The sequence below is a fragment of the Oncorhynchus gorbuscha genome, linkage group LG26, assembly GCF_021184085.1.
Source record: "Oncorhynchus gorbuscha isolate QuinsamMale2020 ecotype Even-year linkage group LG26, OgorEven_v1.0, whole genome shotgun sequence".
In the NCBI taxonomy this organism is placed as follows: domain Eukaryota; kingdom Metazoa; phylum Chordata; class Actinopteri; order Salmoniformes; family Salmonidae; genus Oncorhynchus; species Oncorhynchus gorbuscha.
The window spans coordinates 26,528,919-26,553,553 of NC_060198.1; the positions used below are offsets into that span (position 1 = coordinate 26,528,919).

The following is a 24,635-nucleotide window of genomic DNA, read 5'->3' on the forward strand; positions in this document are numbered from 1 at the left end:
AGAGCCAGCCTCTCTTTTAGGCAAAATGTGACAATAACAGGAAATCAAAGGAGACATCCTTTGTCTTTGCCTTTCCCTCTCCTCTCCCTTCCCTTCTCCCACTCGTCACATCTCATTCTTCTTCTCTCCCTTCATTCTTCTTCTCTCCCTTCCGTCACAATATCTCATTATTTTCTCTCCCTTCCCTTCTCCCACAACATCTCACGCCAAATCTCCCTCAGGTTCATTCCTGTCTCCACTCCAAACTTCCATGTCCCAATTGGCACTACCATATGGGGAGATGGCGGTGGACTCCATGTCTGATTGTACTCCCCAAATCAGAAACATGCTTCAACACATGTAAAACACACACATTCCACAAACACACGCGCGCATATGCACTATCGCAGACACGTACACAGAGCCGGGTGGCCCAATACGCTCATTACACATGTTGCGTAGGACCCTGCAAATTACCCCCCCCCCCCCCCCCATCTCTTGGTTTGTCTGTGTCTTGCTTGCTTGCTTTCCAGCCACTTCCAGTGCTGTGTTCTGACTTTGTGCCTGACAAAAGAGAGAGTGAAATAGAACTATTTATTAAGTTTGATAAAACGCTAACCGGGCAACGGTGTTTCATAAACTGCAGTTCGGATAAGATAACCGCGTGACGCCTGAACATGCGTTCATATGCGCGTGCACGAAATGAAGCGCGTGCACGAAATGAAACTCGTGCTTTCCAACAGCAACCTCTGTGGACACCAGTCCAGACCATATACGGGCGTGATGGCACTCCTCATAGGCGCACATTATTTTAAAACAAGACAATGATTATCTTGTCTCTCAGTCAAGGTTTAGTTACAACTCGGGACTAATAAAAGATGGAAAGCAATGGATTGTCATTGACTATTGATTTATATATTGAATTTAAAATGTTGATTAGCTGGGCGTACTGGGCAATATGGATGCACATCTCTCAGTAAATAATAACCATCAAGTCTTCAGCCAAGCCATAGTAAATATAGTATTTTATATTTGAAAATGTTTAAAAGGAAATCTGGGGGAGACCGTTTGAATGGGCCTGATGCATCTGATCAAATGAATAATAGTGTTGTTGTTATCTATAATTTACAGGTGCTTACGTTTGTCAGTAGAGGAGATGCTGGATCATCAGCCAGTACAAGCACAGAATCAGTTGATCCACATCCAGCTTCAGCAAGTACTAACACAGACCCAGTACTGGCAGCTTCAGCAAGTACTAACACAGACCCAGTACTGGCAGCTTCAGCAAGTACTAACACAGACCAAGTACAGCTGGCTTCAGCAAGTACTAACACAGACCCAGTACTGGCAGCTTCAGCAAGTACTAACGCAGACCCAGTACTGGCAGCTTCAGCAAGTACTAACACAGTCCCAATACAGCCGTCTTCAGCAAGTACTAGCACAGACCCAGGCGAAGTACAGGCAGCCTCAGCCAGTATTAGCTCAACCAGAGGTGTATAGCCAGAATCAGATACAAGCAGCTCAGACCCTAATAGAACAGTTGCTGCTCCACCAAATGACCCAGATTGGCTCCCAGTCTTAACAGACTTTAAGACGACGACGAGTTAGTGCGCAGAGGTCCTTTCAAAACCAGGATTGGATGTTTCTTAAAAGTAAAGATGGAGACACATGCTCATTACCTTGGGAAGCGTACACAGAATGAGCTGATACAGATTGTGAGTGAGAAGATTCTGGAAGCAATAGTGACTCAAGTAAGAGACTCAAAGTACTTCTCCATTTATCTTGGACTGGACACCTGACATTAGTCACCGGGAGCAAATGTCCATTATTCTGAGAAGTGTGGCTTTAAAGGGAAAGCCAGAGATCAAGGGGCACTTCCTCTGCGTTGTGAATGTTGAGGTTACAACAGGCTTGAATCTGTCTACTTTCATCTTAGATAAGCTGAATGATCTGAAGATTCAATTTGAAGATTTCAAGGGGAAAGCTTACTGTATGATAATGGGGCCAACATGGAGGGCAAGCACCAAGGTGTACAAGCCAGACGACTGAAACAATCCCAGAGCCGTGTTCGTCCCATGTGGAGCACATACTCTAAACCTTGTCATTGTAGATGCTGCCAAATCTTCAAAAGATGCAGTTGTTTTTTGGGGGGGGCATGTGCAAAAGCTCTTCACCTTCTTTTCACAGCTGGCACACAAAGATGGAGTGTTTTGAAGAAACACGTGAACATAACCGTGAGGTCATGGAGTGATGCAAGATGGGAGAGTAGAGGCTCCAAAGTGTTCATGCAATCAGGTACCAGGCTTCTGGGGTTCGGGGGGCGTTACTGGAAGCCAGACAGACGATCAACGATCCTGTGGCCAAAGTAGAGGAACAAGTGCTTGCAGAGGAAGTTGGGTCCTACCGCTTCTTGATTTGCAGTGTCGTATGGTGTGAGATACTGACAATGACAAACAGGGTGAACAAGCTCCTCCAATCCGCCTCAATGCAGTTGGATATCACAGTGAATTTAATATCAAATGCAAAAACTGGATACTCTGAGGCCCAGACAACAGCCAAAAAGCATCTGTGAAGAAATGAATGGGGAGGCTGTTCTGAAAGAGAAGAGTCTGAGAAACAGCAAGAGGCATTTCAGCTATGAGGCTCGTGATGAACCAGTGACTGAGGCACTGAAAAACCATGAAGTCAACTACTTCAACATTGTGGTCGACTCTTGCTGAGACATCCATGGATGAGAGATTTGAAACACTCAACCAGGTGAAAACCAAATATGGAGTGCTGCTGAACTTCAGCACTGCCTCTCAGATGCCCAGGGAATATTTAAAGGCTCACTGTATGGAAGTTGAAAACACTCCAACCTTCAGAGATGACTGTGACGTCAGTGTGTGTGTGTGTGATCTGGCACACGAGATTCAGAATTGACCTGATCTGCCTTCAGATAAGATGACTGCGTTTGATCTGCTTTCCTTTCTCTGTGAGAAAGACCTGGAGGAACTATATCCTAACCTTTGGTTGGCCCTAAGAATTACAGTCACCCTACCAGTAACAGTAGCAACGGCAGAGAGGAGCTTTTCAAAATGAAAACTCATCAAAAGCTACCTGAGGTCTTCCATGTCACAGGAAGGTTTGAGTGGTCTGGCCATCATGAGCATAGATCATGAGCGTTTGAGTTGTCTGGTCCTCATGAGCATAGATCATGAGCGTTTGAGTTGTCTGGTCATCATGAGCATAGATCATGAGCGTTTGAGTTGTCTGGTCATCATGAGCATAGATCATGAGCGTTTGAGTGGTCTGGTCATCATGAGCATTAATCATGAGCGTTTGAGTGGTCTGATCATCATGAGCATAGATCATGAGCGTTTGAGTTGTCTGGTCCTCATGAGCATAGATCATGAGCGTTTGAGTGGTCTGATCATCATGAGCATAGATCATGAGCGTTTGAGTGGTCTGATCATCATGAGCATAGATCATGAGCGTTTGAGTGGTCTGATCATCATGAGCATTAATCATGACGTGGGGAAACACATGTTCTATAATGACATCATTGATGATTTTGCCTCAAGAAAGTGCAGAAGAGGAACATTTTGATGGTAAGATTTTAATTAAAACATTCACACACTTGGTGACATTTACGATTGTATGGCCGAAGTGCATTTGTATAAATGACTGCTTAACTATGTGACATAGTTTCTCCATTTCTTCCACACAGTCCAGATAGACTGGTGCCCATGCTGATGCTGAAAATGCCCAGGCTGTAGAACCAAAGTTAATTACACAGGTGTATAGGTTTTATTTGACTAGTTTTAGACATATAGCTGAAAGCATTGCCTACAGGCTTATGTTTACATTGTATAGACAAAGCGAATTGTATAATATTGTGAGAATTGGACTAATTATCAGGCAGCAGAGCCAAAGCTCAGTGTTATATTTTATATTCCTACAATTTCTTATTTATGTTAATGTTAATATTTACTTGCAAGCTGAATAACACCATCCCAACCATGAAGCATGGGGATGGCAGCATCATGTTGTGGGGGTGCTTTGCTGCAGGAGGGACTGGTGCACTTCACAAAATAGATGGCATCATGAGGGAGGGAAATTATGTGGATATATTGAAGCAACATCAAGACATCAGTCAGGAAGTTAAAGCTTGGTCGCAAATGGGTCTTCCAAATGGACAATGACCCCAAGCATACTTCCAAAGTTGTGCCAAAATGGCTGAAGGATAAGAAAGTCAAGGTATTGGAGTGGCCATCACAAAACCCTGACCTCAATCCCATAGAAAATTTGTGGGCAGAACTGAAAAAGCGTGTGCGAGCAAGGAGGCCCTACAAACCTGACTCAGTTACACCAGCTCTGTCAGGAGGAACTTATTGTAGGAAGCTTGTGGAAGGCTACCCCAAACGTTTGACCCAAGTTAAACAATTTAAGAGCAATGTTACTAAATACTAATTGAGTGTATGTAAACTTCTGACCCACTGGGAATGTGATGAAAGAAATATAAGCTGAAATGAATCAGTCTCTCTACTATTATTCTGACATCTCATATTCTTAAAATAAAGCGGTGATCTTAACTGAGCTAAGACAGGGAATTTTTACTAGGATTAAATGTCAGGAATTGTGAAAAACTGAGTTTAAATGTATTTGGCTAAAGTGTTTGTAAACTTCCAACTTCAACTGTAACTACTGCTGTAATTTTGTTCTGTACAGGTCTACTTATTCTTAGACCGACAGATGGAGCAAACTGTTTTAAAGGAGGGAGGATTGTAGTGGGAGCACTGGGGTGTCAGGTGTGACTGTGTGGCAATGGCAAATGGTTTACATGTCTCACGGGTCAGGTAGGAGGGCCCCTTAGCAGAATTTTGCTTAGGGCCCCAGGGACGTCAGGACCGGCTCTGCACATACACCATAGTAATCTGCTAAACTCACAGCCGGGATGGCATCTGTAAGAGATAACCCCTTTAAATTGGTATATTTAGGTTAATGTGAGGGAGCCATCTTCTAATACAGAGTCATAACACACAACACTATGCACAGTAGAATGTCCAGTATGGTGTAACAACAATGAACACTAGAATAATGTCTTATGAGGACAGACAGAGAGAAATGAGAGAGACAGACAGAGAGAGAGACGGACAGACAGACAGACAGACAGACAGACAGACAGACAGACAGACAGACAGACAGACAGACAGACAGACAGACAGACAGACAGACAGACAGACAGACAGACAGAAAAATGAGAGAGAGAGAGACGGAAATGAGAGACAGAAATGAGACAGACAGACAGACCGAGAGAGAGCGGGGAGAGGGGGAGAGAAAGGGAGAGAGAAGGAGAGAGAGAGCAATTCACATCTGTGTGATTCCATGTTAGTGAGCAGAGACCCAAACAGGACTGTTGGAGACAGCTGGCTGGGTGAGGAAGCTGTTTTCTTCCAGCCAGCAGGGGATGCAATGGTAAACCCTTAAGGCAATACACACAGGATTTCTCTCCTGCTTGGTGACCCTATCATATCTGAGCTAGGAGGTTTGGCTTAGCCCCTTTGTTAAATGTTCAGGAATATTCAAATGATTAAAATCCCTGCATAGCTGGGGCGGCAGCGTAGCCTAGTGGTTAGAGCGTTGGACTAGTAACCGGAAGGTTGCGAGTTCAAACCCCCAAGCTGACAAGGTACAAATCTGTCGCTCTGCCCCTGAACAGGCAGTTAACCCACTGTTCCCAGGCTGTCATTGAAAATAAGAATGTGTTCTTGCCTGGTTAAATAAAGGTAAAATAAAAAAAAGGAATTCTTATGTCTCCTTGCCTGTTATTTTGTCTAAGCACCAACCAATAACCCTGGGAGTGGATAGAATGTCTGCCAAAAATGACGGTACACAGTTGGGTTTAAACTGAGCCGGTTATCAGTGTTTATGATCACACATTACAAAGAGCTGACTTCATGTTCTCAGACATTCCTTAACTCCACATCTAATGCAAACGTGCTGCTAGAGGCCTATATTTCTTCAGTTACACATTGATATACGGGTGAACTGCCAAAATAAAGGGAACCCCAACATAACGTGTCTTAATCAGGTGTGTTGGGCCGCCACGAACCAGAACGGGTTCAATGCACCTTGGCGTATATTCTACAAGTGTCTGGAACGCTATTGGAGGAATGCGACATCAGGCACTTGTACAGACACACACAAATCAAAACCAAACACAAGGGCCCCAAACACAACAGTTCATTCCACAGTGGAGAGAAGATGGATGGGGAGACCCTCATTTGGACCTCAACTGTTCTATAAAAAGACCAAGGAGGAAGAAAAATCATGTTTTCTAGTATGAGACATCAAGAATAACACAGATCTTTCTCCTTAGAGGGTAAACATGGCTACAGTGTTGGACAACCTCTGACCTTTTCTAAGAAAAGCACATTCTCCCATCCGGTCAGATATATTGGACCATTGTCCAAGTGAGGAATCAGGACGGAGAATGCGGATGTCTTTGGAGAGATGGCTTGAGACATTAGGGGGAGGAGGAAGGAGGGAGAAGTGTCAGCTTCTCTGTGTTCGTGGGAAAGTAGGCTTACAGTCTGTGAGGAATGCTGTCTTTTACAGCATCCTAAAGGGAGTGAAGGCAACCACGAAGCTGTTCCATATGTTTGCTAGTTGAACAATCTCTCTGGCTCTCCCCCCTTCTCTCTTGGGGCCGAGTGTCACTGTACTGTAGGCATCTGGGATTTCTCCTCAACTTGAGAAAAAAAACACTACACACGTAAACAAACTGTCCGACTGCATCTTCCCAAGAGCTCCGGTACTAAATGAATAAGTCAACAAACAAAAAGGTCTCACACACACACACACACACACACACACACACACACACACACACACACACACACACACACACACACACACACACACACACACACACACACACACACACACACACACACACACACACACACACACACACACACACACACACACACACAGTCTGTTTCTTTCTTTCACAACAAACGCTCACACACGCGTACACAAACAAAAGGTGCAACACGGAGAGATAGGGAGGCGACATACCCTCGCTCCTAGCACAGACGTGTCAGCCTCTCCTTTCTCTCTGAGCCGGTTTCTGTGTTTCCTCTGCGTCTCTTCATCTCCTCAATGTTATTATTCCAGTCTCCTTTAGCAACTTCTTACATTAACCTGAGCTGGCGTCCCAGTGCCCTGGCCTAATCCCAAGCGCACTAAACAACACAAAACACGGATGACCACGGAGCCATGTGCTTCAACAAGGAAGCAGTGTGTATGTCTAACCAAGTGTGAGGCACTGATGAAAGAGAGGAGCATCCCGTCCCTCTGAGGCAAACACACTGTTTCCCACTTACCATTCATCTCCTCAGACATGGGTTGTGGATTTTTTTATTTCACCTTTATTTAACTAGGCAAGTCAGATAAGAACAAATTCCTATTTTCAATGACAGCCTAGGAACAGTGGGCAGAACGATGGGGATTTGATCTTTCGGTTACTAGACCAACGCTCTAACCACCAGCTGCCACTCCGGATGGGGGGTGGGGTGGGTTTCTATGGTAAATCCCCCTGAAGAAGAGGGGGGGGGGTAGATAGTGATATGAGAGGGGGAAGAGGTGGTAAGAGAGGGGGGTATTGGAAGAAGGTAATATAAGCGGTATAATTGCCAACCGTCCACGGCAGAAGGAGTGACCTTGTAGAATCTATTAGAATAGACAGTATGGGGAAGAAAAGCTTCATGATTGGAATGGTAGGGTACAATAAGAGCATTAAGACAGCAGTGAATACAGAGGAGCCAAATTAGCACTTTCATCCTTCCAGTTTATTTTTTCACCTTCATCTCTCCATCCCTTACTTCCCTCTTCAAACCTTCATAGAGTTATAATCATTCCCTGCTGAGAATAATAGGAAGTATTTTGTTGGTATTGCAGGAATCCGCTCACCGGTGGTTCCGGTGTAGCGTAAATGAGAGTTAAGGGCTAACTCAGCTCTGTTCTCTATTGAGAGTGGACAGACTCCACATCACCACATTTTACAGCATCTCCCACGGAAAATAAAAATCTGGGTATTAAAATTCAAATAACATCTCACAAATCCACAGCCTGTTTAAAAAGTGGACTCTGTGTAGTGACCTTGTGCTCTACGTGGTGATCTGTCACTTGTGACTGGCCTTGGTTAGTTTGCCAGGTTTGTTAATAAATTATTATAATTTATAAATGTATTATCTATTAAATAAAGGCACACCAATATAATGGTACAGAAAACCATTACCTTTAAATAACTATACTCAAGTATGCAGTTATGAGTTGATATCTTATGAATCTAATTACTTTATTAAATGCAGACTTTAAACATACCAGAAAACTGTCATTTCATGGAAGCCTTTAAACACCAAAAGCTTTCCTGAGATTCTTGTCTGTAATTAGTGTGAAGGAAATGGGTCGACCTGGGGGTGAAGTGAGGCTAGGAGCACGATCAGCCTGCACTGTAAGCACACACACACACACACACACACACACACACACACACACACACACACACACACACACACACACACACACACACACACACACACACACACACACACACACACACACACACACACACACACACACACACACACACACACACACACAGGGAAGTGCACACGCAAACACCTCCGCAACCCGAGCTCCGACTCACTTGCGAGCTCCTAGAAAGACATCTCATTAGCAGGCAGGACAGGAGGTGGGGAGGGAGAGATGAAGGAAGGAGGAGTGGAGGGAGGGGATATTAGCGTTCATGTGAGTGTATGAGAGAATGCACACGTGCTTGCGTACACTTTAGAGGGTTATTGTATGCGTATGTCTGTCCCCTGTCAGATATCCTATTAATATGGTCTGTGACAGACAGGATCGTAAAGGCAACGGTTTCATGGACGTTCCACTGGAAGTGTGTAAAAGAATGCTTGTGTGTGGTGTGTCTGTATGTAAGTGTGTGTGTGTGTGTGTGTGTGTGTGTGTGTGTGTGTGTGTGTGTGTGTGTGTGTGTGTGTGTGTGTGTGTGTGTGTGTGTGTGTGTGTGTGTGTGTGTGTGTGTGTGTGTGTGTGTGTGTGTGTGTGTGTGGGATCATGAACGGTATAATGGAAAGCCAGGTACTGTAGTGTATGTTTAGTATTTGTGAGTTGGCTACGTACAGTATGTATGGGTTATAATACAGAGATAAAGGTCATCCCAGTTGTAACTAACCACAGGGAAAATGCTGTGGATGGAGGGAGTCCACTTCAGGCTGAAAAATACTTTACTGTGTTTGTGAGCCAGGATGGGAGTGAGTGTTTCTTGTTGTGTCATGAGGCATGAATAGTGTGTGTGTGTGTGTGTGTGTGTGTGTGTGTGTGTGTGTGTGTGTGTGTGTGTGTGTGTGTGTGTGTGTGTGTGTGTGTGTGTGTGTGTGTGTGTGTGTGTGTGTGTGTGTGTGTGTGTGTGTGTGTGTGTGTGTGTGTGTGTGTGTGTGTGTGTACATAGTGCTTTGCCTAAAGTGACAGGTATGGGAGTAGAAGGGATGAGTGTGTGTATGTGCTGCGCAGTGGAGGCTGCTCAGATGAGGAATGGGAGGACAATCCTACTCAGTGAAAAAAAAATATATAATTTTAAACATTACAAAAGTTATAATTTTTAGATAAAACTATACACTAACTAAATCCACAAGTCACCAAATACCGGATTAAAACACATTGTTTTGCAATGTGCCAGGTCACAGTTGTAAATGAGAACTTGTTCTCAACTAGCCTACCTGGTTAAATAAAAGGTGAAGAAAAAAATGGTTTACAGTAGTTGGTTGGTTTACAGGTTTACAGTAGTCTCAACAGCACTCTGTAGGGGAGCACCATGGTGTGGCCGGAGAACAGCTAGTTTCTGTCCTTCTCTGGGTACATTGACTTCAATGCAAAACCTAGGAGGCTCGTGCTGCTCACCCCCTTCCATAGACTTACATGGTAAGTATGACGACTTCCGGAGGACATCCTGCAACCAATCAAAGCTTTTGCAGTATGAACTGACATGTTGTCCATCCAATCAAAGGAACAGAGAATTAAGAGAACTGGGCATGTGTGATTTAGAAGCTTTGTGTGTTGGTGACATTGTTGGATAGAATGAAATAGTGAAGTGACAGTTGAGCTTCTTTTTTTTTTTTTACATTATTCAATTCAAATTTGTTTCTTCGAACTACAGAAGACGGAGGGGGTAGATGTTGTTTTCTTGGTATTCTAACTTTCTTTTGGCGTCGAGTTAGTTCCATTAGTGCCCTGCTAACTTTAGTAGCAAGAAGCTAGCTAGATACTAGAGTGCCGTTTTTCTCGTCAGAATGGCTAGCTAACGTAGTGGAACAACATAGTGGAATTTTTGTTGAAGAACCCCCTTTCATTGCCCACATCAGATTCAAGCTTCTGAGAAAAAGACGCATTGATCATGTAATGGACGACGGTCTGCGTATTCAAACTGTGCAACACAGCAGGAAGATAAGAAGAAAAATGGACCCTGCATTTTTGGGCTTTTAATTAAGGGATAAGTTGTGAAGCAAAAGAGCACGACGAGAAGGAAAGTTCTGCTAACAAGGGCAACTAGTACTTGAAGAGGTAATTGCACTTTACAACGCTTTACTTGCTGAGCATCTCTGGGGATGTAGAAATCAATTCAGAGTGATTTGATATCTTCCATCGCATCATCCATTAAAAAGTAGATTAAAAGAGAGGTAGACGCATGGCAAATGGATGAAACCACAGACATCAGGTGTCGCGCACGGTTGTTCGTTACCACCAGGTGTGTGGATGATCGGGGCTTTATTCAGGAACGTTTCTTGGGCTACTTGGATGTGTCAAGTGGGCGAGATGTGCAGTCTGTGTTTGAATAGCAATTCTGAGTCCAACTCCATGGACAAACTTGTTGCCCAAACATAGGATGGCCCGGCTGTAATGGAATGTATCTTCTACTTGTAGTCACAGCCAAGTCCCCTCCTAGTTCCCTGATTAAGAGGGGATGACCCCTCCACTACCAGGGTCAACTCTCTCCTGATATGAACTGAAACAATGTCTCATCTGGCACATTGAGTGTTTCCTCTCAATTTATTCTCACTACTGTGTGTAGAGTCAATCACCAAATCCCATTATTTCACATCAATGTGGTTTTAATCCGTGCTGGGACTAACTCATTCTTAACTCTTTTGTCTAATTGTGTAGTTTAATGTCTTCCCAGTCAAATCTTGTCCTGCCCTCGGTGGAAGTGTTGAGCTCTTCTCCAACACCATCCATCCATGATGAGCCTGTCCTGCACCAAAGCCTCTGAACACCTCAACCCCTGTCCTGCACCAAAGCCTCTGAACACCTCAACCCCTGTCCTGCACCAAAGCCTCTGAACACCTCAACCCCTGTCCTGCACCAAAGCCTCTGAACACCTCAACCCCTGTCCTGCACCGAAGCCTCTGAACACCTCAACCCCTCTGAACACCTCAACCCCTGTCCTGCACCGAAACCTCTGAACACCTCAACCCCTGTCCTGCACCGAAGCCTCTGAACACCTCAACCCCTGTCCTGCACCGAAGCCTCTGAACACCTCAACCCCTGTCCTGCACCGAAGCCTCTGAACACCTCAACCCCTGTCCTGCACCGAAGAAGCCTCTGAACACCTCAAACCCCTGTCCTGCACCGAAGCCTCTGAACACCTCAACCCCTGTCCTGCACCGAAGCCTCTGAACACCTCAACCCCTGTCCTGCACCGAAGAAGCCTCTGAACACCTCAACTAATTTAATCACTGCTGTGGTCCCTTCCCAACAGTGTGTAAGTAGCCCTCTCATTCCCATTCCCCATAATGTTTGACTAGAAATGTCTTTATTGAAATGTTTAAGTCTAAAATAATTTATTTGCCGATTTTTGAGACCCGCTTTGTCGTGTGTGCAGTCCACACTTATACCGTGGGTCTCAAGTCACCAGCTACCACTGTTGTAGTGGTTATTCTCTAGGGTAAAGAGGTAGGAGACACACACACACACCCACACAGGTCCAAACCTCCATTGTTATTCAAATAAGATTTAATACATCACTCAGCAGTTTCCTGGTTTTGTTTAGTCTAAATTGAAATATACTTGCTATAGTATTTGTGGTGATTTGATTAATAAGCATTAGTTAAAATACCTTCCATTGAACAAATGTTGTTTGGTAGAGAAAACATAGATGTAAGAGGAGAGGCTGTTTTTATTAAATAACATCCTGTAGACTCATTAACGTCAAAATCTGTTTCCTAAATGAGGATGTGTTTTAGTTATAGAGATGGACTACCATCTGGCTGTGTTGGGATGCATAATGTCCAGGGAGTTGGCGGCACAGCCTGGGCGCTGGGTAGGGGGTGTTTGAAGTGCACAGCCTGGCTGCTGGTTAGGGAGGGGGAATTGGGGGCACAGCCTGGGTGCTGGGTACTGTGGCTGGCACCCCCTGGGAGGAAGGCAGGGGGGAGAGGGGGCAGTGGGGGTGGCAAGGTTTCCTTCAAACCAAGTCAGGACACAGCTCATAAAATATATCCTAAATGTAAGAGTTTCGCCCCATATGTCTATTGCAATTGACGTTACTCAGTGCTCATATTATGATCATGTAATGCATTGCAAAATTTAACGGTTTGAATCAATGAATACTTTCATTCTATTCTTCTCAATCAAATGTGAATATTTTCAAAATGGTGTAGCTCCTGTATCATTTGATGATTATACTTTTGACATGAATGTGTTGCATTGAAATGATTATTGCTACAGTAGTACAGTAGTTGTATCATTATTACTAGCAGTTGTGTTATTAGCGTTAAAAATACCATTTTTATTGACAACTTTTCATAGCTGCGCTCACACGGTGACTTGAATTCCGTACCGTATCATATTTTGGTGAAAAAAAGGAGTACACAGTAACCCAGGTATGCAGCTGGATCTCCACTGAGTTAAGTGATGCGAGAGATTTAAATGGCATCAGTCCTGTTATTAAAGCAAAGCATCAGACGAATGGGGAGGGGCAACGAGTGCAGCGGTGGTGTGTGTGCATGGTTTGGGGGGGTGTAGCAGCTGCAGCAGCTTTCACCCTGGGTCTCTAGTACTGTGAGGGACATTCTGTCATCTGAAAGAAAACTGGCAGATTTTAAAAGCAGAAATAGGACGGCGTCTCTGAGGACACCCCGTTGAACTGTACTGGGCGTTGCATTTGACTCACACAGCAGTATGTGAATGGGAATGTACTCTATGTATACACTGTGATGGGGGGGTGATGTGGCGCTTTTGTAAAATAAGGGTCACACTACGAGAGTCGCTGCATCGTTTTGGGAAGAGGCACTGCGAGCTCAACGCACTCGTCAATGCGTGCAGAAATCTCCACAAGGGCCTGAGGGGTGAAAGACAGAGTCTTAATGATTGGGTTTGGAGAGAGAGAGAGAGAAAAGACAGAGAGAGGCATCCAACCCCTCTCTCCTTCCTCCTCAGTGGTCTTATCTTACCCCCCCCCCTAATCCCTCCAGCCCTCGTTCTCCATGCAGTCTATCTTTTAAACAAAACCATACTAACCACAGATAGTGAAATGATGCCGTACGCATACATACATTTGCAAAGAAAAACCTGCAAGCTGAGCAGATTCTCACGCATGGCAACACTAGACACACACACCCACACGGTCGCCGACAAGTCTTACGCCAGTAGAGTGTGTATGGATGGGGCGTTGTGTCTTGTCTGTGAGCCCATGGCACCATAGGCCCAGTAGACACAATGCTGCCCTCACCAACTCATTCACAGCCTGGCATCCAGGGCACAAAATGGAGCTGTCTGTGTGTGGACCCGGAGAGGGGAAATCATCAGCTCTCTAACAACGTTCTTCCCCTCCCCCAACTCCCCATCCCCCAACTCCCCTCGCCACCCAGCCCCCATCCATCACGCCATGTCTGTGGTGTGGCTGTAGCCCCCCTTCCTAATCCCCCGCTACAGAGGCCTCCTCTCTTCTCCTCTCCCATCCCCCTCTTTCCTCACCAGAACTCCTCATCATCCACCAAAGACCCTGAGGATATAGACTCCCTGATTCCACATCTAACACGCAGCATCAGTGTGTGGATGTATGTCTATTCCTCTTAGTAGCATGTGCAGTATGTCATTCAACTCTTACCCTCTGTGTTCAGTAATTAGGTGAATCAAATGTTTCCAAATACAGACCAACACATATTCATTATAGCTGACTCCTGAATTCAGGGGGGGGGATTTATTTTTAAGGCAGAGATGCCGCTGATGTTAGCTGTGCTGCTAACAATCTGTGGAGGAAAGGCCCCTGGAGATTAAACAAGGCGGGAATCAGAGACTCTGAACCAGGGTCGATACACACACAGTGGGGAGATTCCCTTATTGAGGAGATTGATTTCCAGTGCTGTGGAGGAGTCCATTACAGCAGAGTGTTGGGTATACACTATAAAGAATTAGAATGGTGATTTATGACTGGACAAAGCGCTTGCTGTCAGAGCAGAGCAAATCCAGATTAACCTGAGAGACAATTGGATGGGAAGGAAGAGAATAGGAGAAATTGGCCATGAGAGTCGGGAGAGAGACCATAAAGTGCATTAGGATGTGATTTCAGGCTCCCAGAAGCACGGTTCTATTGTGTTAGTAGTTGGTACATCGCCTGAGGCCAAAGCAGACCTGAGACCTGCCAAATGTGCTCACCCCCTGCTGCTCTGTCACAGAGCTGAACGCTCCCAACTGACCTGGGATCTGAACATATTCACCATCTCTGTACCAGATACCAGCAGGCGGACTGAGGCTAATCTGTATGGGCTGTTTCATGTCCTTTGAAATGAATGCCAAATGACTGAATGAGAAATTAATACCAAACAGTGTTGCCAATTGCCATGATTGATGATATCGGCATGGTAAAAACGTAACAACACAAATGAGAAATTGATTAGTGAGTGAAATGAGTGTAATATTATTAACAATAGGATGGAGCAGCACCTGACATTTCACCTTATAACAAGTCATTAGATGAACTTGTCTTTTCACTAGTGCTAAATTGGCAGTTAAGCTATTGTCATGAGCTGTGAACATTTCATTTGGGGTGTGAAAATGACTCATTCCTTTCAAAAACACACATGAGTTATTACAAAATTGAACAAGAATTGAATAATGAATGAATCGATGTTGGCTACCCCTCTGGCAGAGTCAAACCAGACATCTTACATACGGGAGGGTGAGTTGACTTTAAGATCCAGGGGTCTGTACCTCTATTGACTTCACTGACTACAGCTCAGCCTTCAACACCATAGTGCCCTCCAAGCTCATCACTAAGCTCAGGGCCCTGGGTCTGAACCCCACCCTATCAAACTGGGTCTTGGACTTCCTGACAGGCTGACCCCAGGTGGTGAAGGTAGGCAACAACACCTCAATCACGCTGATCCTCAACACGGGGGGCCCCACAGGGGTGCGTGCTCAGGCCTTTCCGGTACTCCCTGTTCACCCATGACTGTGTGGCCACGCATGTCTCCAACTCAATCATCAAGTTTGCTGATGAAACAACAGTGGTAGGCCTGATTACCAACAACGACGAGACAGCCTACAGAGAGGAGGTACTTGCCTTAGTCAAATGGAAAATACCCTCTCCCTCAATCGTGTACTACAGGAGCAGAGAGAGAGCATCGCTTGTGTACTGATCGTGTACTACAGGAGCAGAGAGAGCATTGCCCCCTCCACATCGGCAAGGCCGCAGTGGAGAGGGTCAAAAGCTTGAACTTCCATGGCGTGCACATCACTGAGTACCTGAAATGGTCCCTTCACACTGACAGTGTGTTGAAGAAGCCGCAACAGCGCCTCTTCAGCCTTAGGAGGCTGAAGAATTTCGGTTTGACCCCTAAGACCCTCAAGAACTTTTACAGATGCACCATTGAGAGCATCCTGTTGGGCTGTATCCCAACAGCTTCCTCCCTGTAGGCTATCCCCACCTGGTACGGCAATTGCACCGTGAAAGGTCTGTTTTGTCTGTATGCTGTTCACTGAAAGATTTGCAGTATGTCCCGACCATAGCTATGCCTTGTTATTGGCTACACATTTTTTTTTAAAGAAGCTATTGATCCTCTGTGGCTAAGTTATAGGCCTACTCAGGTCTGTTCCGAATTATTTAATTTATTTCTGAATAGACAGCATTAATTCTAGAACTTCTACACATTTATTTCAAATGATCGTGGGTGCTTTAGCACCAGCACCGTTGATATTTAAACTAGGTGGATAGCGACACACTCAACCAGTGACCACATTTCCACCCGTGCATGTTTGGATACTAAGTGCACGCAATCTCTGTACAGGGCAGACTGGGGAAAAGGCACAACTGGGTGCACGTGAGAGCCGTACGGGGCAGGCCAACGAACGGGGTAGGGGTGGTGTGGTGAACTTGACGACATCACGACGACTTGGGGGCCGTGGGTTCAGAACAATGACAAAAACTGTATACAAAAAAAATGGATATCTCCACCACCCAAAAGGGCACTTGGCGAGTGCTAAGGCAAAGGGGCAGTTTCTAGGGCACAGGAAGACCCTTATCTGTGCACGTGTGTCGTGGAAATTTCCTGTATTACCAAATGATGAGAGAGCAAATCACACACACCAGTCAGAGTTATGCTTAATCTTCACCGTTTAATAATAATTAAGCTTTTGCAATAGCATTTTGACTTTCAACATTTCAGTATCTCTAATGAAAAGTGGAGCGTGGTCAACATAATGGCAACTGAGATCTTTTATAGCAAAGATCCACCCCCTAGACGGCATGAGAAACCACAGATAATAGGAACTTCACAAAGAAAGATTTTTACTTGAGAGAGGAGTATCCCATAGCCAGACAGCATTAGCTATAAATTATCGTTCAGTTTGGTCTCCTAAACGAAGTTCTTATCTCGTTCTTGGTACAACATAGTACCAAAACATTACCTCATCCAATGGCATATATCAATTGTCAATTCTAGATACTCCCATCTCAAATACATCCAAACCTGGACAAACTCACTGAAGACAGTGAGCCTCTTAGGTCATATACTAGGTCATATACTAGGTCAAGATAAGGGCAACCTCAGACGGGACATTCAATGGTTCCAGACACTGCCATCCTCCTCCCCCCAATGAGAAAAGTAGGGAGTGACTAGCACACAGACATTGTGGAGCCAAGAGATAATTGTTTCCCCCTCAATCATCCTTTCACATGGTTTAAAAGATATGTTCACATATGAAGACAAGCCCGACCTCTCCCCTCTCTGGGGCCCAAGTAACTGAGCCCTAGCAGAGAAAGGATAACTGCAAACTGCCAACACGATAGTCCAAAAAGATACATTCTAAATGACAAGTATCTCACATGCATATTATGAAAATAAAACATCTTCTCTATGTTACCCAACTAAGTCTGATTCATCCCCCAGACATGCCTGCCAGTGAGTCAAAATCATCATGTGTAGAGCATCCATCATGCACTTCGACACACAGAGCAGAGCAGTCATCCACAGTACAGGGGGGAGGGGATCTTTACCAAAGACATATACACCTATAAACCCGCAAGGCTGTGGGCTCACCTGACCTCTCATTCCTCTCCCTGTCCTTGTCCTCCCTCTCTTCCCCGACATGCTGCCTCTCTCACTCCATTCCGTCCACTGATCTCTCTCTGCTTCACCGCTCTCCAAATGCTAGGCCTACTCTCAGTCAGGCCGGTAAAATCTTCAGCTTCTACAGGGCTCCTGAGTATCGCAATGGTCTAAGGCACTGCATCTCAGTGCTAGGGGTGTCACTACAGGTTCGGTTCCAGGCTGCATCACAACCGACTGGGATTGGGAGTCCCATAGGGCGACGCACAATTAGCCCAGCGTCGTTTGGCAGGGGTAGGCCGTCATTGTAATGAAGAATTTGTTCTTAACTGACTTGCCTAGTTAAATAATAATAAATAAAAGTTATGCCTTGTCTCCTCTCTGGGACTGTGAGCTATGTGTCCCTGGTGTTTTGACGGGGCAGCCGGAGGCTCTGACCCTGAGCAGACGGCCGTATCGATAAATCCAGGAGTCATCAGCCCTGTGACTGTCTGGCCATGACTGAGCCAGTGATAGTGGGACAAGGATCTCCCTGGCCGTTACACTCTTACCCCCCGGCAGTAGTTCTTCTCAAAGGACACCATTCATTACCCCGTAATACCACGGGCCAGTATCATGACCCACTTTAAGTAGCTAGGAATTTTGATCAAGAGCCCAGATCTCTTTAAGAGAAAAATGATCAACATGGTCAAGGTTTATCAAACAACATCATTGCATTTGAGAGACATTCAGTAGAGTTTGCCCTATAAGCTATAGTGTATCTGTTTCTGATGTGAAAGGGTTCCCTGTTTCAGCAAAGACGAAGACACAACTGATAGTGGAAAACAGAGTAAACATCCCATTGTAATGGATAAACAAAAGTTGGAAAAGTGCAGGACTTTCCCCTGGAAAAATAGTTTCCCATGGATTTATTTCAGTGAGACCTCTAAGGCCCAAGAGCAAGATTCCAACACCAACTTATTCAATTGAAACTAATTGAAGCCAAATTCAACAGATGGAGAGCATTATGTTGAACTAAGCAATCACATTACCTTCCACAAAAGACTGTGTGCACCAGGGAGGAGAGAGGAATGGAGTACAGGGAGTGGAAGAGTAAGGGAGGAGGAGTAGATTCACTCCCAAAAACGGTAACAAAGTGAATTCACAAAAAATAATAATCCCTTGTTGACCTAAAAACAGTGTCGGCTAAAGCATAAGAGTATAACATGACTACACCATTGTAGGCGACTGTTGTACATTGTGCTGCCTCACATCCAAGACCACACACACTGACGCGTATTGTTCAGGCAAGCGGACAGACAAAGTCATGTCTCTGGGTCTGTTCATTGGCCATGAAGGTCGTAGTTTTCATGTAATCTCGTTGTTGTCGTTCTCCACAGAAACCAATGTTTGAAGGAGAAGCGTGCTCCTTTACAATAATGATAAGAGGCACGCTGAAGGATTACGGACTTGGACTGAAGAAGCACAGTCCTGGCTCACCGTGTGTCTCTCTGACTTCAGTTACTATTCATGTGTGTAGCCTTGCCAGGGCTGCCAGTGACTCCACACATATAACCTGACCAGTTATCCAGCATTGGTCCGCCACTGGCTCAACAACTGGATGGCTTGGGGTGGAGAGTGTAGGGGAGAGGACCGGCTGCTCCAGGAGTCCTCTGCTGCCAAGTTCAGTAGACGAGATGAGATCCAGACAACTCCACTGCCCCAGCCAAGGACCCCTACTCAGTCTCTCCCCCATGCCCCACACCATAACATACACTAAGTCATTATCACCTTCAGATAGAACACATCCCCCCGTCAGCCCTTCCTTTGTCAAACTGTAAACACTTTTGAGTTAAGGCTGTTAATGTGAGAGCCCCCCCCCACACCCCCCAACCCTCCTTCCCCGAATCCATGCCCTTCCCATGCGACAGTGGAAACCAAGGTGAGGGGCCTACAACAAAACCAAAACAATTACAAAACATTTCAGAAATCCAGACCCATTTAAAGTTAGCCCTTGAGCTCTTCTGTTAAGCTCATCTTTTTAACAACAAAAAAGGGTATCATCTCAGTTTACTTTGAAGCTATCGCCCATTATTGGCTAGCATCTGCACAGCCCTTTGGGCCCTTTTCCTATCTAGCACACCACCGGATAACCGCCAGACCCTGTGGCCATGGAAACACACTCATATTACTGTTTAAACATGACTCTGGGAAAAGAGGGAAAGAGACTTGGGCAGGAGAAGAGACTGTGGGGGTGGGGGGGTGGGATAGGATAAGACCATCCTGAAAAAGCTAGCTCATGGTGGTGATAATAATAATATAATAATAATAATATATGCCATTTAGCAGACGCTTTTATCCAAAGCGACTTACAGTCATGTGTGCATACATTGATGTAACAAGGCTGTTGGAAAATGACGAGCGTGTCATTAGTTTGTTTTAAATTCTTGCCCAATCTTTCAAGCAGAAATTTGCTTCCTGCAACACAAACTCAAAAAAGTTCTGGGACACTGTAAAGTCCATGGAGAATAAGAACACCTCCTCCCAGAAGCCCACTGCACTGAGGATAGGAAACACTGTCACCACCGATAAATCCACTATAATTGAGAATTTCTACGTTTTTTTTTCAAGCATTTTTCTACGGTTGGCCTTGCTTTCCACCTGGCTACCCCTACCCCGGTCAACAGCACTGTACCCCCACAGCAATTCGCCCAAGCCTTCCCCATTTCTCCTTCTCCCAAATCCAGTCAGCTGATGTTCTGAAACAGCTGCAAAATCTGGACCCCTACAAATCAGCCGGGCTAGACGATCTGGACCCTTTCTTTCTAAAAATGATCTCCCGAAATCGTTGCAACCCGCGCCCCCCCCTAGCCTGTTCAACCTCTCTTTCGTGTCGTCTGAGATTCCCAAAGATTGGAAAGCAGCTGCGGTCATCCCCCTCTTCAAAGGGGGGGACACTCTTGACCCAAACTGCTACAGACCTATATCTATCCTACCCTGCCTTTCTAAGGTCTTCGAAAGCCAAGTCAACAAACAGATTACAGACCATTTCGAATCCCACCATATCTTCTCCGCTATGCAATCTGGTTTCCGAGCTGGTCATGGCTGCACCTCAGCCACGCTCAAGGTTCTAAACGATATCTTAACCGCCATCGATAAGAAACAATACTGTGCAGCCGTATTCATCGACCAGGCCAAGGCCAACAGGCTGAGCCTGTTCATCCCATTACTATCTAGAAAGCGGTGACAGTACAGATGCATCAAACCTGGGACTGAGAGACTGGTAGCCTAGTCACCACTAGGTGCACAGTACTCGGTCCTGAACCTCAGACATTGTTACTAGCCGGCTACCACCCGGTACTCTACCCTGCACCTTAGAGACTGCTGCCCTATGTACACAGATCCATTGAACACTGGTCACTTTAAAAATGTGTACATACTGTTTCATCCACTTCATATGCATATACGGTATTCTAGTCATGGCTCATCCTATATAATATTATTTATACTCAGGTCCGGAAGCTAATTTCCTGCAATTCTATCCATTTTGCTATGGGGTTTTGTATTGGCTATTTATATACTGTATTCTTTACAGAGCTCATTCTAATATTTCCACTACTGTACATTGCATTTTAGTTACACTGCTTATTGTATAAATGATTGGAGAGTGGCGCAGGAATACGACATAGGGGTTTTTAATACTCCAACCAAAAAAGCACGGGGACGAAGCCCAAAACAAACACATATACAAAAGCACAAGGATGTAACCCCAAACAAAAGAGTGAGGTTAAACTTTAATAGATACACGGGACGAGACCCGTAAAACAATGTACGGGACGAGACCCGTAATAACAATTGCACAATACTACATGGGAAGAGACCCGTAATAGCGAGTACACAATACTACATGGGAAGAGACCCGTAATAGCGAGTACACAATACTACATGGGAAGAGACCCGTAATAGCGAGTACACAATACTACATGGGAAGAGACCCGTAATAGCGAGTACACAATACACGCGGCACAAAAGCCGAAACAACAAAGCACAGCTACTCACAAGATCATCGGACATGGGAACATTAACCGACCACACAATGGTGAACAGAGGGCACATTTGCAATTACTAATCAGGGGGAAACAGGAACCAGGTGTGCGTAATTAGACAAGACAGTCCCAGGGTTGGTGGTAATGGAACAGTTCAATGACACCTAGAAGCCGGTGACTGGTGCACAGAATGAGCAGAACTACCGGAGCGATCCGTGACACTTATATACACACACCGCATATTTATTTATATAATGGATTCTAACATATCTACTAATGTATTGTACATATCATTCTTAGAATATCTTGTGAACATTAATCTGGTGTAGATACATACAGATTCCATTTGGATTACTGTTACAGTGCTATTTGTGTTGTTAATTGGATTAATTCTGACATGTCTTCATTTCTTTCTTTTCTCCCGGGTGGCGCAGTGGTTAAGGGAGCTGCACTGCAGCGGCAGCTGCGCCACCAGAGACTTTGGGTCGCGCCCAGGCTCTGTCGCAACCGGCCGCGACCGGGAGGTCCATGGGGCGACGCACAATTGGCCCAGCGTCGTCCGGGTTAGGGAGTGGTTGGCCGGTAGGGATATCCTTGACTCATCGCGCACCAGCGACTCCTGTGGCGGGCCGGGTGCAGTGCACGCTAACCAAGGTTGCCAGGTGCACGGTGTTTCCTCCGACACATTGGTGCGGCTGGCTTCCGGGTTGGATGCGCACTGTATTAAGAAGCAGTGCGGTTTGGTTGGGTTGTGTATCGGAGGACGCATGACTTTTAACCTTCGTCTCTCCCGAAGCCCGTACGGGAGTTGTAGCGATGAGACAAAATAGTAGCTACTAAAACAATTGGATACCACGAGATTGTGGAGAAAAAGGGGTCAAAATAAAAATATTTTGTTTTACTTTTGGATTATGTGTGTATTGTTTTGTATTGCTCAGTATTGCTGCGCTGCTGTTGCTAGAAACACAAGCATTTTGCTGCACCTGCGATAACATCTGCAAGTCTGTGTACACGACCAATAATGTTTGATTAGATTTGTTCCATGATCTGTTATTGAAGGTTATTATCTTGGAGGGGCCTGACAACTGATTGACAGCTTGAAGAGAATAGGTCAACAAGTGATAAAGAGAGGCCTAGATTAGGGCAATGTTAAACTATTGTTTCTACTGGAATAGCTATAGGTTGCGTTCAAGGCTAAGACTGACCTCCCTTCCTCTCTCTCTGCCTCAACTCAGATCATGGAGACAGCGTCCATCGGGAAGGGCTTTCAGAGTAGCCTTCCCTAAGTAGTTGGTGCTGACTCTCTAGAGTTTGAGGAGGAGAGAAAGGGATTAATGCAGAAGAGTGACTTACCCCCAAAAGTGAAGTGAGAGGACAGAAGAGGAGAACAGAAAAGACAGTCTTTGAGTCATTTTCCGACGGAGCCACCCCACCACAGCAAGTCAGACCAGTGAAATATGCATGCTTACAAAGCTAATGGCATATCAGCATATAGATGTAGCCTATTTCAGGGAGAAGAGTTGTGGAGCACGTTCGTCTGGTGATTTGATCACAGTATCAACCGATCAATCCCTCGTCTCATCGATCGGACTCCAGGTTAGCCGACTCCAGACTCCATTTAGCTTTTGGAGAAGTCATTAGCCGAGGGGGTTCACATCATTTCCCCAACCTACGCTGTGAATGCTTAAATGATCTCTTCAATGTAGACAAGAAAAATACAATCATTTGTGTGTTATTAGCTTAAGCACACTGTGTTTGTCTATTTTTGTGACTTAGATGAAGAAGATCAAATTTTATGACCAATTTATGCAGAAATCCAGGTAATTCCAAAGGGTTCACATCCTTTTTCTTGCCACTGTAGCTAGAAATAACCCAGTGCCAGCTTGTCTCTCTATCTCTGCCATTTTGGTCGTGTGTACTGCAGACCCTTAAAGATGCTCAATTGACCATAAGGATTCTCTTGGACAACTCAGTTGCAAGACCCTTGGTTCCAGACTAGACATTTACAGTGTATGTTTTCCACTGCTCATTCACATCTATTCATGGTAAGATCATTACGTCAGATTTGACATAGACTTGACACAAATTTAATACTGTGAATAAGCAAAACAATTTGGCCTTGAGTGCTTCTGTCAAGCCCATAATTTCTCTCTCTTTTGTTGTTGAAATCTCCAAGCGTTAGCTCTGAAGCTATTCCCCGAGTAGCATGTAGCATCTGTGCAGCCCTTTGGGCCTTTTCCTGTCTATCACACCACCAGATAATCACCAGACCCCGTGGCCATGGAAACGCATTCATGTATGAATGTTACTTTGTTGAAAAATGACTTGGGGGAAAGAGGGAAAGAGATTGGGGGAGGAGAAGAGACTGCGGGCCGGAGGGGGGAAGAGGACAGGATCGTCCTGAGAGAGCTAGCTCATGGTGGGGATGTAAAACAAGGCTGTTGGAAAACAACGAGCGTGCCATTACTTTGTTCTGGTTGTTTTCAATTATTGCCCAATCGTTTCATGTTGTTGTCAACCTGCCTCTGTGCGTAGCTGACGGCTGTGTCTGTTTGTTTGTTTGTTCCATAATCTGTTTAGATGAAAGGTCATTATCTGACAGGGGCCTGACAACTGACTGACAGCTGATTTGAAGAGAATAGGTCAATGAGTGACAAAGAGATGCCTAGATTAGGGCAATGTTACTGTGACAGCCTTAAACGTAACCTATAGCTAAGACCCTTCAAATTGACCTCCCCTTCTCTCTCTGCCTCAACTCAGATCATGAGTAGTTGGTGCTGACTCCTTAGACTTTGACGAGGAGAGAAAGGGATTTATGCAGAAGAGTGACTAGACCAGACAAGTTGAGCAAAAGGACAGAAGTGGACAGAAGAGTAGAGTCAAAACTGCCAGCTTCAGTCAGCTGTTCTAGCACACTCTACTGGTGTTTTTCAGTCATTCAGAAAGTCCTAAACTTATTTGAGTTCTTATTGGTCAAGGTCACGCTACTCGTCCTCCTGCATGAGGTCACATACCTTTGCAG

The 24,635-nt window shown here is 45.1% G+C and overlaps 1 protein-coding gene across 3 annotated transcripts in view; it reads right to left on the reverse strand.

Moving 5' to 3' along the window:
* LOC124016480 (gap junction gamma-1 protein-like) overlaps positions 1–24,635 on the reverse strand; it is a 48,846-nt gene that overhangs the window by 14,556 nt on the left and 9,655 nt on the right. Inside the window, exon 1 of one of the 3 annotated variants that reach the window (XM_046332058.1) lies at positions 7,042–7,177. The exons of the other annotated variants lie outside the window; for them this stretch is intronic. The gene's annotated coding sequence lies outside the window, so the exon portion shown is untranslated. Of the gene's footprint in view, positions 1–7,041; positions 7,178–24,635 lie in introns of those variants that run through there. 3 annotated transcript variants of the gene reach the window in all.